Genomic DNA, 14307 nt, shown 5'->3' on the forward strand with positions numbered 1-14307 from the left:
GGTGAGACCATCTCTTTTTTTTTTTTTTAAAGGAAGCATTTATTGAATCATAATACTTTTTAATATCTGCAAGCCAACAGTGAGCTCACTTTATTCAAGGATGAATGAACAAGGATGAACAGACAAAAAAGTATGCTTATTAGGAAAAATATGTCCATCATGTAGTGCTGAGCGGAAATCACTGAAACAGAATCAAGACAGAGTCTATTTCAACAGCAGTAGATTCCCAAGACCTCGTGAGAATTAGTTGCCACTGGGGTGAACACATACTTGGCAGAAAGAGAAGGCAAATGGAAAGTACTACAAGACAGGCCAGAGTTCTCATGGACACTCCAAACACTGTAGAGGTCAAGACAGCACTAGCAATTTAGGGGTGAGCCAGGCTAGCCATCCATCGTTGACTTGGGTACAGAGATTGCTGTGAAACTTGGAGAACTGGGTGTGGTGGCTGTCTCAGGACTGTTATTCTCAGCCCTTGAAAGGTGGAGGATGGTGCATAAGGCCTTCAAGGTAAGCCTGGGCTACAAACTGAGATCCAGTCTCACAGACAACAAAAAGAGAGAGGAAAGGTGTGTGGTGAGTTTTAAGTGGAAGATCAGGAGACCCAAGGATAGTGAAATCGTCTTACCTCTCTGGCCTTACACAAGATTTTCTTTAAGACAGAGTTTAATTGGTTGATAGTGGCTTAAAGAACTGCCCCTACACAGCTACATGCTCTGGAGCCAATTCTCTTGAGGTTGGGGGCTGAGGGGCTGAGGGGCTGAGGGGCTGAGAGGGGCTGGAGGGCTGAGAGGGGCTGAGGGGCTGAGGCTCGAGCAGTTGTTCTCAAAGAGATGCTCGCTTCCTGAACTGCCTGTTGTGCAGATGCCTAGCTCAGCGCCAGGCCCCATAGAAGCTCAGGCCTCTGTTTTTTTCTCAGTATGTTGGAGCATTCAGAAAGCAGCAGCCATGCCAGATTTGTTTTTGTGCGTGCTCCAGTCGTCCCCTGGTGGCCCAAAGAGGGAAAGGGCCGTGTTAGCACATTGGCACATTTCAAATGCTAGGGAGAAGCAGGCACAAACACTGGGATGCGCAAGCGCAGTTGGTGGCCGGCCTCGAACGCCGCCGCCGCGCATGCGTGCGCCTCTCCTGATTTAAAGGCCTGGTTCTGTCCTGCCTTTCCCCAAACCACCTGACTAAAGTGGATCCCCTAAACGTCCTCGTTCCAATATTACCGCGTCTGGGATTTATGTAGTCTTACTTCAGGAAGCTGAAGGCGGAGGACATGGTTTTGCTGGTGGCCTAGTGGTGGCGCTCTGGCATTCCTGGGCTGGCACAGCAAGTGCATCTTGTTTTGTGCTGTCTCCTTGTCTCCATTCTTGCTGCTCTGGTACCCAGAACCTCAGGCCATTACAGCCCCATGCTAGCCTGCACCTTAGTTCTTCCAGTAGCAAGAAAAGCCTCGGTTTCTCTCTTGGAAGTCCAAGAGGAGTGGAGGAGTCCTGGCCTCACATCTCACCAGGTTTGGACCCTTGGACAATGCACAGCCGCCTCACTTTGGATCCAGGCAGGGCAGATGGTTCTGAAACTGGTCCACCACCTCAGCCCATGTGTCCCAAGACCACATGGCAGGTGGGCCCAGCCCTGGGCAGCCCTGTCTTGGCTCAGAACACTGCACAGGCTAGGGAAGGTCTGCGGGTTTTGAGCTGCCTACATTTGTCTTGGAGGCTGACATGGAGAAAACCCCGAAGGCCCAGTCGCCCTCACAGTTTCACCACAAGTATCCTGACCGGGTGTCTGGTGCCGAGCTGATAGTGCAGGCCCTGGCCGCAGCCCTGCCGGAAACCGCGCTGCCAGCGGTTGGGGGCCGCAGGCTGGGACAGGAAGCGCCCGGTGCACCAGAGACTTCTGCAGACCTGCACTGAGACCAAGCTGCCGCCATGTTGAAGATGGACTCCTGGGGCTGAGCAGAGGCTGCTCTGTTCACCTGCCTATCGCCAGACTGGGGAGGTGACAGCCTCAGGACAGTTAGCCCCCTGGCTCTGGTCCAAGGATTGGGAATCCTTATCTCCCCCCCCCCCCATAGCCAAGCCCTTCACTGTGTCCTCCTAACCTCTTGCCTTACTCAGTTTATATGTGGCCTATGACTGGTTTAGGACTAAACTAGGGAGCCTTAAAAGGCTAGTACTCAAATGGGGAAAGACAATCTACAGCTTGGAGAGAATTCAGAGGAAAGCATTTTCATGTGGTGATGAGGCCAGATTCCTCCTCTTCTTTTGGTGTCCAGTCTTGAAGAACCCAGGATTCCTTTCAAAATTGTTGTCTTAGTTGACTTCAGCCACTATCGTGAAAAGCTGTCGGGGTGGCTTATCAACAGGACTTTTCCGTTATACTACTGGAGAGTCCTGAAGGGAGGTGTGGGCATTTGGGTGTGGTGAGACTTCTCTTGGTTCTCTGGTGGGCTTTTCACCGAGTCCTCACGCTGGAGAAGGAAGGAGGAACCTCTCAGAGACAGTCTCAGGTCTCTCATCTCATTGATGAAGATTGTTCTTCCATGAGCGCACACACACACACACACACACACACACACACACACACACACACACACACACACACACACTTATTAGGATTAGGCTAACATGAATAATTTGGGAGCGTACACATGACGATGGCAAGACCTGGAGCCTGTTGAAATGCTGGTTGGGGAGGAGAAAGTGATAGGGCGGGCGAGGTGTTAGATAGGAGACAAGGAGCCAATGAAAAGAGTCAAAAGAGCAGAGCGGGTGGGATTTTGAAAAGATACTGCCAATCAGCACCTGAGGCTAAATCTGCCCTACCGGATCTCAACTGCATTTGGCGCTAGTCTCTGAAGTGGACTGTGGCAGCGTTCTCCTGCTCTCCACTCTTTAGCAGCTGAAACAGAGGCAGAATATTAGTTTTACTCAAAAAATATCTTTGCTTTGTATCAGGTCCTGTCTCAGGCACCAAGTTTACGTTGGTAAGTAGGACACAGCCTCCTGACACTCAAGATAGACAGGGTGAATCATTCTAGGTGGTGACAGAGACAGTGTCGGAAATGACGGGGTGGTGTGATGAGCAGTGTTTGTCCCTACCACCTACTGTCCTTCTTCCTGCCCTCTCTCCTACACATCCGTCCTGGCCTCTGGTGGCTGCAGAACCTCCTGCTTTGGAATTGGCTGCCCCAGCATGCCTCCTTCCTCCTCTTAGTACCCAGCTTCTTCCCCAGATACCCATAGCAACTCCTGCAGCCAGCTCTTCTGGGCTCTGCTGAAGGTTCTGATTCAACCTGACAGTCCCTTGGGGCCATCTGCCCATTGGAGACTTGCGTTTGCATTTTCATCAGGGGAACAGGACTGAGTGAACAAGGCGTGGAGGGGCTCCAGGACTTGACGTCAGTGAGCCCCAGCACAGACTCCTCCAGAGCACAGGGTCTGTCCTCCAAATCAGCAGGGGCAGCAACAGCCAGGAAGCTCTACAGAGTGACACTATCAAGTGCTTTATCGGGGTTGGGGATTTAGCTCAGTGGTAGAGCGCTTGCCTAGCAAGCTCAAGGCCCTGGGTTCCGTCCCCAGCTCCGGAAAAAAAAAAGAAAAAAAAAAGAAAAAAAAAGTGCTTTATCAGTCTGCCTGCATCTGGTTCCAAAAGCAGGTGGAGGTATCAGCCAGGACGCCACTCCCACTGACTACTCCAGACCTGGGCCACCAACTCTGTAGCCAGCATGTGTATGACCTAGAGCAGCGCTCTCTCTCTCTCTCTCTCTCTCTCTCTCTCTCTCTCTCTCTCTCTCTCTCCTTCCCTCCTTGCCTTCCTGCCTCCTTTCCTCTGCCAAGGACAGTTGCCCATCGTCAGAGCAGACTCATTAACAATATACCCTGTCATGTCTTTCACAGTATCTCTGATCACCTGCAGGGATCTGAGCCTTACTGTACAGTCATATCCGAGGGCTTTGGAGCACCACTGCCCAAGAGCATTGGTTGCAATGGGTGGTGATAGAGTCTGGGGCAACCTGAATGGAGGGCAGTGGCCCCAGCTTGTTCTCTGTCCCAGACTTGGCGAGGCAGGCGGGACTGAAGTATACGATGGGTTTCCTTTCTGCCTTGTCAGGAGTGGTGGGGTGCAGTTCTGTGCTTTGGGCCCTACCTGGAACACTGCACACTGACAGGTGTGTGAGAGCTTTTGACACTGATGCCTAGATCCCTCTTTGTCTTCTACAGGTATGTGAGGCACATAGCCATTGTCTCTCAGTCATTCCAAGTTTGGACACTTCCGTCACCAAGGCATACTGCTGTGTGCTGTGTATACACAGGTAAGCATGTGCACATCCACCAATAGGTAGGCTTTTGTTGGGCACTCGGTTAGTTCTGGATGTCGTTCTTGGCCTTGGGGAAACAGTGGGAAGGGCCAGCATCCTCATCCTCAGAGCCTTTGATACCCATAGAAACTCCTGAGCCAAGTCAGAACACACATGGAACACACAAGGGCTGGGTGTGGGCACATTTTTGTCAGGTTGAAGCTATAACCCCTCACATGGTGAGCAGGGGAACATGTAGGACCTTGTGACAGCACTTAGGCTTGGAGAAGGTGGGTCAGGCTAGAAGCATGTGAATGAGGAATGGCTGCTGGGAAAGGCACCGTCTACCACCATTCAGCTCCTACAGCTCTCCCCACAAGCCCAGACTTTTCATTTGCAGTTGAACCAGAGGCAGAAGAGCAATGCGGGGGCTGGGGGGTGTTTGTCAGGAGAGGCTGGTGGAGAACATCAGAGAGGGCCAAGATACAGTAGAGCCCGGCCTAGGGGAGGGATGGGCCGGCTCCAGAGAAGTGGTATATATGTCTGTGAGCTATGTAAGCATATCTGAGTGGGGGCCATGTGCTGTGTTCATCTTTCCTTGTGGATGGACTAGGGGGAGGAAGGCAGCCTGGAGCAATAGGAAGAGGGTGTCTATGAAGTAAGTTATTTCTTCCCTCATTTCTCCATTAGACAGAAGTCCAAACAATACTGGTTGTAAGGGTGACAGACATGTGACATCATCGCAGTAGACATTGCACTTAGACACAGTGGTGAGGATTTGTGTGCATTCGTGGTGAGATTTTAGAACCACTTAGGGTTTGGGAATGGCAGATGCCTGCTCCAGTGTGGCCACCTGTGACTCTGAGGACACTGTCACTTGTGCACACAGAGGTTACAATCCTTAGGGACCCTGCCTCAGTCCCTCCTCTTCTGCTCTAACAATTTTTCCTCCCCAAGGGAGGAAAATTCTAGAGCAAAGAGGTTTATTTGGCTCACGATTGAGGTGTCTGGATAGGCCATCAGGAACAGTATGTGACCAACTTTCTGGTTGGTGGCCCTGGCAACATCATAATGTAGCAGAGAAGTGAGTGAGGGTAGTGCTGGGTCACTGAGATGGCTCTTTGGTAAAGGCATCCACTGACAAGCCTGAGAGATCCTTGGGACTCGAGTCTGGAAGCAAAGAATGGACGCCCCCAGCTGATCTCCATGCATGGACCAAGGCCTATAAACAATTCATGTAACAAAATGATAACCCAGGGCATGCGAGAATGGTGGTGGTCTGTCTTCATAAGAACCTGGAAGAGTTCTTGTGAAGGTTGAAAGAAACCCAACCTACTGCACAAGGTCGAACCACTTGTTTTGTACCCCACTCTGCCTCAAAGATTCCACCACTTCAATACTGAGCTGAAGCCACACTGTGAGCTTGTGAGGTGACATAAGGACCTCAGCCCAGATGGCTCAGCTGGGTCCTGCATGGAAGACCTGGGGTTTAAATGAGCGGAGTCTTGGCTGGTTCTTTGCCACTAATCTTTATTTTCGTTGTTCCTGTGCATACTGCTCTCACCTTGCTGTGTCTTCCAACATCCACCCACTATGTGCAGATGCCACCCACTGTGTGAATGCCTGTGTTCCCAGAGAATCTTCAAGGTTTCACGTGTCGATACAACAGTTGGCTGGGTGGCTTATTACAGTGGTGCTGATTTCCCGGGATTCTGCAGGGTGGAAGTTCAAGATTCCAGTGCCAGCACCTCGTGTTCTGGGAGCTCTCTTGCTACCCTCACCAGGTAGATGGTGCTTGCCTGCGGTGGTCTTGTCTCAGAGTCCGGAACCTGGTCACAAGGCTCTGCCATCCTGACTTAAGAATCTTATAAACACCTGCTTTTAGTTCCCAGTAGGTTTTCAATATGTGAATTTATTTGCCACTTACAGATTTTTGTATTTACATTTATTTCCCTCATATGTAAATAATTTTAATTTCCTTCTAACCAGTGAAAACTCATGGTTTTTCTGAAAGAAAGGGAAAGTGGTGTCCGGTTTGGTATTACATGTGTCAAATACTTGTATAAAGTAGCAACCAAACGTTCTAAGAGATTTGTCTTTTAGCACTTACCATTTTCAACTCACATGCTCCTTTATGTGAGAAATTTCAGTCAAAAGTGGCTGAAATGTTAACATTGTTCTTTGAGAGAATATCTGAAAGGTTTATGAATTTTTAAAATATCATACAGTCTATTTCTTAAAAATAGTTACCAAGACAATAAAATTTTTATTTTGTAAAAAAAAAAAGTAGACTTTGTAGCATTGGGATATTCAGAACCCAGCACTGGTCTCAATGGATACATCCTATCAGTAAAGGGGACAGTTCATCATTCACATATGACCAGGTAAGAACACCTCTCTAGCTTCCTTCTTGTCCACCTCCCAGTCCCCAGTGGAGGGAGACACACTCCCCCTACCTTCCTGCTCACTCACCCCCAACAATTCCCCAGGGAGGGACCCCTTCCCTCTTTTGCATCCTTGATGACTCTTGGCCTGAAGAGAATGGATGGGAGCGTGTGGTTGGTTATGCAGGGCTGTTGCTGGGGCAAACAGCACAGGGCAGTCAGTGATTGTTGGTGACATAAATCTCTTTAAGGAAACAGAACTGTGTCTAGACTGTGTGCTCTCTGCTGACCAGTCCCTCGCCATCGTGAGTCACTTTCTTGGATTTATGTTGGGTTTAATTTTTACAGCTTTCCTCCCCACCCCTCTCTCCGAGACAGTCTCACATATCACAAGCTAGCCTCGGATTCGATCTGTAGCTGAGGATGACCTTCAACTTCTGATCCTCCTGCCTCCACCTCCAAGTTTGGGGATTACAGGTATGTATCGCATGTCTGGTTTTCACTGTTTTCTCTCCACATTAAATAATTAATCAGTGCTAGACTGGATCTCTTTCTGCAGCCCTGGCTGGACTGGGACTCGTTGCTTGTTTGTTTCTCAGTGAATCCCCGGCTGTCCTGGAACTTGCTCTGTAGACTTGGCTGGCCTCAAACTCAGAGATCCTTTTGCCTCTGTCTCCCGACTGCTGGGTCCAAAGGTGTGTGCCACCACCTCCCAGCTTGGCCTGGAGCTCTCGTAGAGCAGGCTGGCCCCAAACAGAGATGTGGCTTTGCCTTCACCCAGTACCTGTAGTACGAAGGACACTCGTCAGCATGTCTGGCTGCCAAGTTTTCTTAAAGTCGGGTGAAGGGGGTGTTTACAAAGGTTGGGAAAGTAAACCCTCACTAGGAAGCAAATCAAAATGTGGGGTCCGGGGTAGGTGGGATGCTGGTGATACCTCCCCGGACCTGTATCCCTGGCAAAGTCATCCAACGGCTAGGAACTGTGTTTCCATCTTTAAAATGCCGTGATATTTGTTCCTTAGAGTGTTGTGATCCTCAAATAAGGCTGCCAGTCGGGTGGTTCCATTGGTGGTGGCAGTCTGAGCTGAGTGACACTGCTAAAAGTATGACGATGCAGGCTGGTGACTCACAGAGGGCACTGTGAGTCCCGTCAGGGGACTGGAGTCCTTTACGCCTCACTGCACAGAGGGACACGTGGGGACTGCTCCAGAGACTTTCGGGGTCAGTGCTGTAGAGTGACTTTGCGTTTCCTCTATAGAAGAGAATAATCTCTTGCTTTGGGGGTCACAGAGCTCTGGCATTTGAACGTATAGCAGGCATGCGATAAAGGCTGTGGCCCCAGGAATGTACCACAGCACCTCCGGCTGGTCCGGTTGTTTTGTGTACATGGCCTGTGCCTTGGTTTCCCTCTTGCAAAGTGAACTGGTGTCTCTGGCCCCAGGTCGCTGGGTCAGGGAAGAGCAGGACCAGTTTCTCCACTGTTTTACATGGGCTTCGGGTAGGGGTTGAATTGGAGCCTCATAGCCACAAGAGGGCACCCTACACCCTGCAAATCCACCCCTGCTTGGGCCTCAGGGTAGACAGAGGGTGGGTGTCTGTGTGTAGATGGAAGGAGCCTGGACCGGAAGGGGGGCTCCCATCTTTCAGTCCCTATTTTGCCCGCATTGCGTGGCCTTGCTGGTCTCACGCTCTGATCTGACATGGGCTCATCCTGGGAAGCAAAGGGCTCTGGTGAGGATCAAGATATGAGTGAGGCCCCAGACTGTCACCTCGATAGGTTCATATTCTGGGTTTGGATCCCTTACCATTGGTTCCTTTCTAATTTATTCCTGGTGCTGGGGTGGAACCCAGAGCTTGGGTACACCAGGCTGCGGAGGCAGACCCTAGCCCTCATTAGTTCCTGCCAGCTACTCCCCTGCCTGTATCAGAGTAGATGTTTTTAGTGAGGACACCAGGGGATATTGAGAAAGAGCTGAAGCCCCCAGCCTTTCCTGTCAGGAACATGAGGGCTCTGAAGAGCAAAAACAAAAACCCAAAACTCAGAACAGAACAAAATAAAACAGAAAACCGCGGTAACTCACAAACAGAGCCTGTGTGACCAGGAAAGCGGGGACCCAGCTGACTGTGGGTCTGCAGACATCACCTCCACCGGAATGTGGGATCACTGTGGTTTGGGTCCATGGGGACCCATATGTAATCTGCTGACCTTGGGAGTCGGGGCCAGCAGCCAATAAGTGGAGACCTGGGTCCATGCGCCAGCAGACCATGGTGGCTTTTTGATCCTTGGAGAGATTTACTCAACAGGAATATGGATGTCCTGGGAGAGGCTTGTCCTCCCAAGCCTGGCTGCTGGTATAAAGCTGCCCTTTCCTCTTTCCTACAATAGCCCATCTCCATGTGGGGTCCTGGGGTCCTGGTTGGCTGTGGTCAGCTCATGCATGGCATGTCAGGAGCTTCAGATGCTGAGCCTGTAGGAGGTGAGTTTAAGGACCCCAGGGAACAGACAGGGAAACCAAACACAGAGGGCCAACAGAACAAGACAGGACCTGGGCCTCGGCCTCACCCTGCCCTGCCAGAAGACTCTGGTGATTGGGGCCCAGGAGCACATGAATGTATGGAGAAGAGCTCCCCAGGCCCCCAACCCGACCTTCTGTCTCCACACCTACACATATTTTGCCTGCCATCACCTCTCTCCTACTCCGTTCTTCCGGCCCATTGCAGCATTCCTTCATAGGCTTCAGGAGGTGTGCGTGTGTTTGAAATGGTAAAAACAATGCTTGCTCATAGCAAGCCTTCAAACTGACCAGAAGACACAGAGAAGAGAGCAGAAACCCCACCTTCCTCTCACTTTCCTACTCACCTAAGCTTTCTTGGTGATTTCTAGTCAGTTCCCTGGAGGGTTTCGTTTTAACTGTATGTCTCTGTGCACTGCTCCACATCAGCTCCCTGAGGCCTGAGCCAGGCCCATACAACATGCATTGAAGATGTTGTACAGGATGGCTATGGAGGTGTGTGTGTGTGTGTGTGTGTGTGTGTGTGTGTGTGTGTGTGTGAGAGAGAGAGAGAGAGAATTCATATGTGTGTGAATTTGTGTGTGTGAACGTGTGTGTGAATGTGAGTGTGTATGTATGAGATAGTATTCATATGTGTGTGAACGTTGAGTGTTGTGTGTGTGTGAATGTGAGTGTGTGTGTGTGTGTGTGTGTGCCTCCTCTTTCTTTCCCAATGAGGAATCCCAACAGGCAGCTGAATCTTCTCTATACAACATTCTGTTAACATCATTATAAGTTAAATTCAGGGCTGGATATGACAATATATATGTATAGTTCCAGGACCGGGAAGTGGAGGCAGGAGGATTAAGAGTTTCAAGAGGGGACTGGAGAGATGCCTCAGGGGTTAAGAGCACTGACTGCTCTTCCAGAGGTCCTGAGTTCAATTCCCAGCAACCACATGGTGGCTCACAACCATCTGTAAAGGGGATTCCATGTCCTCTTCTGGTGCGTCTGAGGACAGCTATAGTGTATTCATATGCAATTAAATAAATCTTTAAAAAAAAAGTTTCAAGAGCATCTTTGACTACTTGGTGAGTTTGAGGTTAACCTGGGTTACATAAGACCCCACATCAGGCCAGACTGAAACAAAAGAAATAAAAAAGATCAATTTGAATTCAAAGCTACATATAGTGGTGTAGGCCTGTAATCCTAGGCAGGAGTTCAAGGCCATTCTGGGCTACAGAATGAAATTTGTTTCCAAGAAGTAAAATCCATGAATTTGGGCTCAACATTTAATGGTTTGAAGATATTCTTTGCACATTCAAACTATGTGTCTGGAGTCAGTTCTGATGTGGTGGCGTCTGGTACGCTAACCTGGAGCATGGAGGCTTCCTGTATACCTTCTCCTGTTCTGCTCCTGTTCCCAGAACTCCCCTCTGCTTCCAGCCTGGCTCCCAAGGGCCTGAGGCTGTGACATCTGTCCTTGGCAACTTAATGAGAAAACTGACAAGCATGGAAATGGTCACTAACCAGCCAATGTGTCAGCCTGAGCAGAGAAAGGGAAAAGAACAGAGACAGACCATGTCCCTGACATCTTCATGGGCACCAAGGCCTGTGTGTGCCCTTTGAGAAAGCACCTGGCTTGGCATTTGGAGTTCCCATTGTCCTTAGAGGGAACAGAGGGAAAAAAGGGAACCATCTTCTCACCACAGAGGCCAGAGGTTCAGCACTTGGATCAGGGACATGCTAACACACTCAGGTTCTTGTGCTGCAGCACAGTCAAGCCTCTTTTTTTTTTTTTTTTTTCTATTTTTTTTTTTTCGGAGCTGGGGACCGAACCCAGGGCCTTGCGCTTACTAGGCAAGCGCTCTACCACTGATCCAAATTCCCAACCCCAGTCAAGCCTCTTTAAGGGTGGCCACTGCTCTGTGCCTGGTTGGTGGCTGAGAATGGCAGTGGCCTGGGTTACCAGAGCAGAGCAGGGCTTCTGAGGCAAAGCTGGAAATACAACACACAGTGAAAACCCAAATGCGTATAGAGATTGAAATTCAAAACCCAGTCGCCGTGGAGGCCAGGGTTTATGACACTGATTTCTAGTATCACCATTTCTTCAGAAAAAGGGGGGGGGAGCAGGCTTTCCCTTAAGAAGTCGGGGGTGGGGTGGGGGTGGGGTGGGGGTGGGAGAATAACCACAGAGCACAGGGAAGGCATTCAGAGAATACACTTTGCTTCGTAGAAAACCCATCTCCTGAGTTTCTGGTTTCCTCCAGCTTAGGAACCTTAGTCAGCCGGAACCTGAGGACTGCAGTGAGTCCTGGGTGTAATGATCCAGCAACTGCCAAACCCAGATGTGATGCCAGTCTGCTGAAGAGTTGGGGCAGGGGAGACCATCCAGGAAAACCCACATTCCAGTCAGGATAGCAGCCAGGGGCTGACAGGGCTGGTGCAGGGAAGCCAGGTTTGGCTGGAGTCCTGGCCCAGGAGAGGCTCAGGAGCTGACCGGCCTATAGAAGCCTCCAGGCTTCCTGGACTTTGGCAGATTACCAGCCACCCTCCTGCACAGCATAGCCAGGGACCTGCTCAGGCTTGGGGCCAGCTTGAAACATGACTGAGCGCCATGATGCTTGCTGCACCTCCAGTCTTGGCATTTTGCCCTGGTAGGCCAACCCAGGCCAGTGTGGGTAGACATAGCGAGCTGAGACCAGAAGGCAGGGAGAGCTTTCCTCTTGTCCATTTTCTGCTGACACCTCTCTGTCCTTTCCCACTTGTCTCCTCTTGGCCCCTGCTCCCCGTGGGTATGTCGTGAGAGGCTGTTGACAATTTGAGCATTAATCTCTGGGGCCTCATGGTCAGGTGGCGCTTATCAGGGCCCTGCTCCTGTCAGATGGGCCTTCCGGAGCCCGTGGGTGAGGGGGGCCAGCAGGAGCCCCTGCTGCAGGGCCTGAAGGCTGTCTCACCATCCCTGGGCCTTCACAGCCCCTGCCTCCCCCCCGCCACCCCGTGGGCCACCTTCTTTACCACATCAGGATACAGAACATTGCATGAATTCCGGTCTTAATGGAATTATTTCAGAATTCTGGTCAACCGCAAGCTCAGGGTGTTTCACAAACTATCTATCACTGCTGTGCGGTGGGCAGAACGTGGCCTGGGGGCGAGTAACGGATGCAAGAGGCCCTGTCCACTCCCTGGGGGCGGCAGGCCCCCACCCCTGGCAGCACCCAGGCCTCTGCAGGCAGATGGTACATGTTTCACTAGCCCCCTCCCACCAACCTGGCAGGGATCAGGTTCAGGGCGGGGCTCAGGAGAGGCAGCATATGGCTAGACCCCGGCATGCTAGAGCTCTGAAATCAGCGTGGGCACAGGAAGCCAGGATTGCTGTCCTTAGTTAAGGGAGGCTGTGCAGTGCTGCAGACCTGTGGCACTTCCTGGGCTAACCCAGTGACTCCCCTGTCTCTTTCATGGGGATGATCCTAATATCCTTACTGCTAGTGAGGTGTGACCTTTGCATGGTAACCTGCTCAGACAGCCTCGGGGACTTGTGTCATCCATTCTTCTGCAAAGGTCCCTCCTCTTTTTCCCGGTAAGGGTACATGGTGGTCATATCTGTGTGCATCTCTATTATTATTATTGTTGTTGTTTTGCTTTTAGTTTTTTCCAAGACAGGGTTTCTCTGCATAATCCTGGCTGTCCTGGAACTCACTCTCTAGACCAGGCTGGCCTCGAACTCAGAGATCCGCCTGCCTCTGCCTCCTTTGTGCTGGGAACAAAGGCGTGTGCCACCACCACTTGGCTTCTTAATTTTATTTTACTTTTTTTTTCTTTTTTTCGGAGCTGGGGACCGAACCCAGGGCCTTGCGCTTGCTAGGCAAGCGCTCTACCACTGAGCTAAATCCCCAACCCCTTAATTTTATTTTATTTTATTTTTTTAAAGATTTATTTATTTATTATATATAAGTACACTGTAGCTGTACTTATCAGATCCCATTACAGATGGTTGTGAGCCACCATGTGGTTGCTGGGAATTGAACTCATGACCTCTGGAAGAGCAGTCGGGTGCTCTTAACCACTGAGCCATCTCTCCAGCCCCTTAATTTTATTTTTAATGAGGAATAAATTCAAAGGTAGAAAACTGTTAGCTGAGGCAGCATAGATACCTGTGTGCTCTTTGCTCTTTTTTTCAGTCTCTGCGTCTGTGTGTCTGTCTGTGTATCTGTGTGTCCATCCTGAACCAGATATGTCACACTTGCAGCAAATGCCTTTGGGGAATGTTTGAGGAATTTCATGCATCTGGTTCTTTGCTCCAAGGGGCCCGAGTGTGCGTTTCCTAAAAAGAAAAAGAAACATCGAAGTGTGATCTTTGTTCACTGCCTGTGTCTGATCTATGATCTAAAATTCCTTCCTGGAATATGATCCAATAACATCTACAATCACATGTCTGCATTTCGTGGTCATAAAATTAAAGTGTTCAAAGCTGTTTACTTTTATTGTATGTGTATGAGTGTTTCTTTTGCTTTCATGTACGTACAACACCTGGTGTGCACAGAGGCCAGAAGTGACCATCAGATCTCCTGGAACAGGAGTTTCAGATGGTTGTGAGCCACCATGTGAGTGCTGGGAACTGAACCCTGGTCTTCTGCAAGACCAGTCAGTGTTCTGAACTGATGAACCCTCTCTCCAGCTCCTAAATTATTTTGAGACAGGGTTTCTCGTAGCCTAAGGCTGGTCTTGAACTTGTTCTGTACTCGAGGGTGACCTTGAACCCCTGATCTTCCTGCTTCCACCTCTCAGTGTTCCAATGGCGTCACATAGTGACACGCAGGCCAGTGTTGGTGTCACCTTGCTGATTTTGGAGTGGTTAACTGCAGGCAGACACTGTGCGTTGCAAACACTGAGTAACATCTCCATCTCAGTGGCTTCGCTTTTGCAAGATCCACACTAGTGTTTGTGGAGGTGTGAGAGACACAAAGTCTGCTGCTAATTAATTAAAAGTTTGCTCTACTATTTAACTTCTTATCAAAGTTTAGGCCATAAAACAGGATGAGCTGAGGATGCTGGGAATGAGAAGTTCTGGGAGGAAGGGAAGGAGGGAGGAAGGAAGGGAGGGAGGGAAGGAGACAGGGAGCGACCAAAAAGTCCAGCA

The 14307-nt window shown here is 50.1% G+C and overlaps 1 long non-coding RNA gene across 1 annotated transcript; it reads left to right on the plus strand.

Annotated features, from left to right (window-relative positions):
* Positions 1-752: 752 nt before the first annotated feature.
* Positions 753-11168, plus strand: LOC120102332 (uncharacterized). The gene is made up of 3 exons (XR_005503705.2): positions 753-2977; positions 4215-4306; positions 5893-11168. It is a non-coding gene; the product is annotated as an uncharacterized LOC120102332 (long non-coding RNA).
* The last annotated feature ends 3139 nt before the right edge of the window (positions 11169-14307 follow it).

The sequence above is a fragment of the Rattus norvegicus genome, chromosome 4 (genome assembly GCF_036323735.1).
Source record: "Rattus norvegicus strain BN/NHsdMcwi chromosome 4, GRCr8, whole genome shotgun sequence".
NCBI classification, from domain to species: domain Eukaryota; kingdom Metazoa; phylum Chordata; class Mammalia; order Rodentia; family Muridae; genus Rattus; species Rattus norvegicus.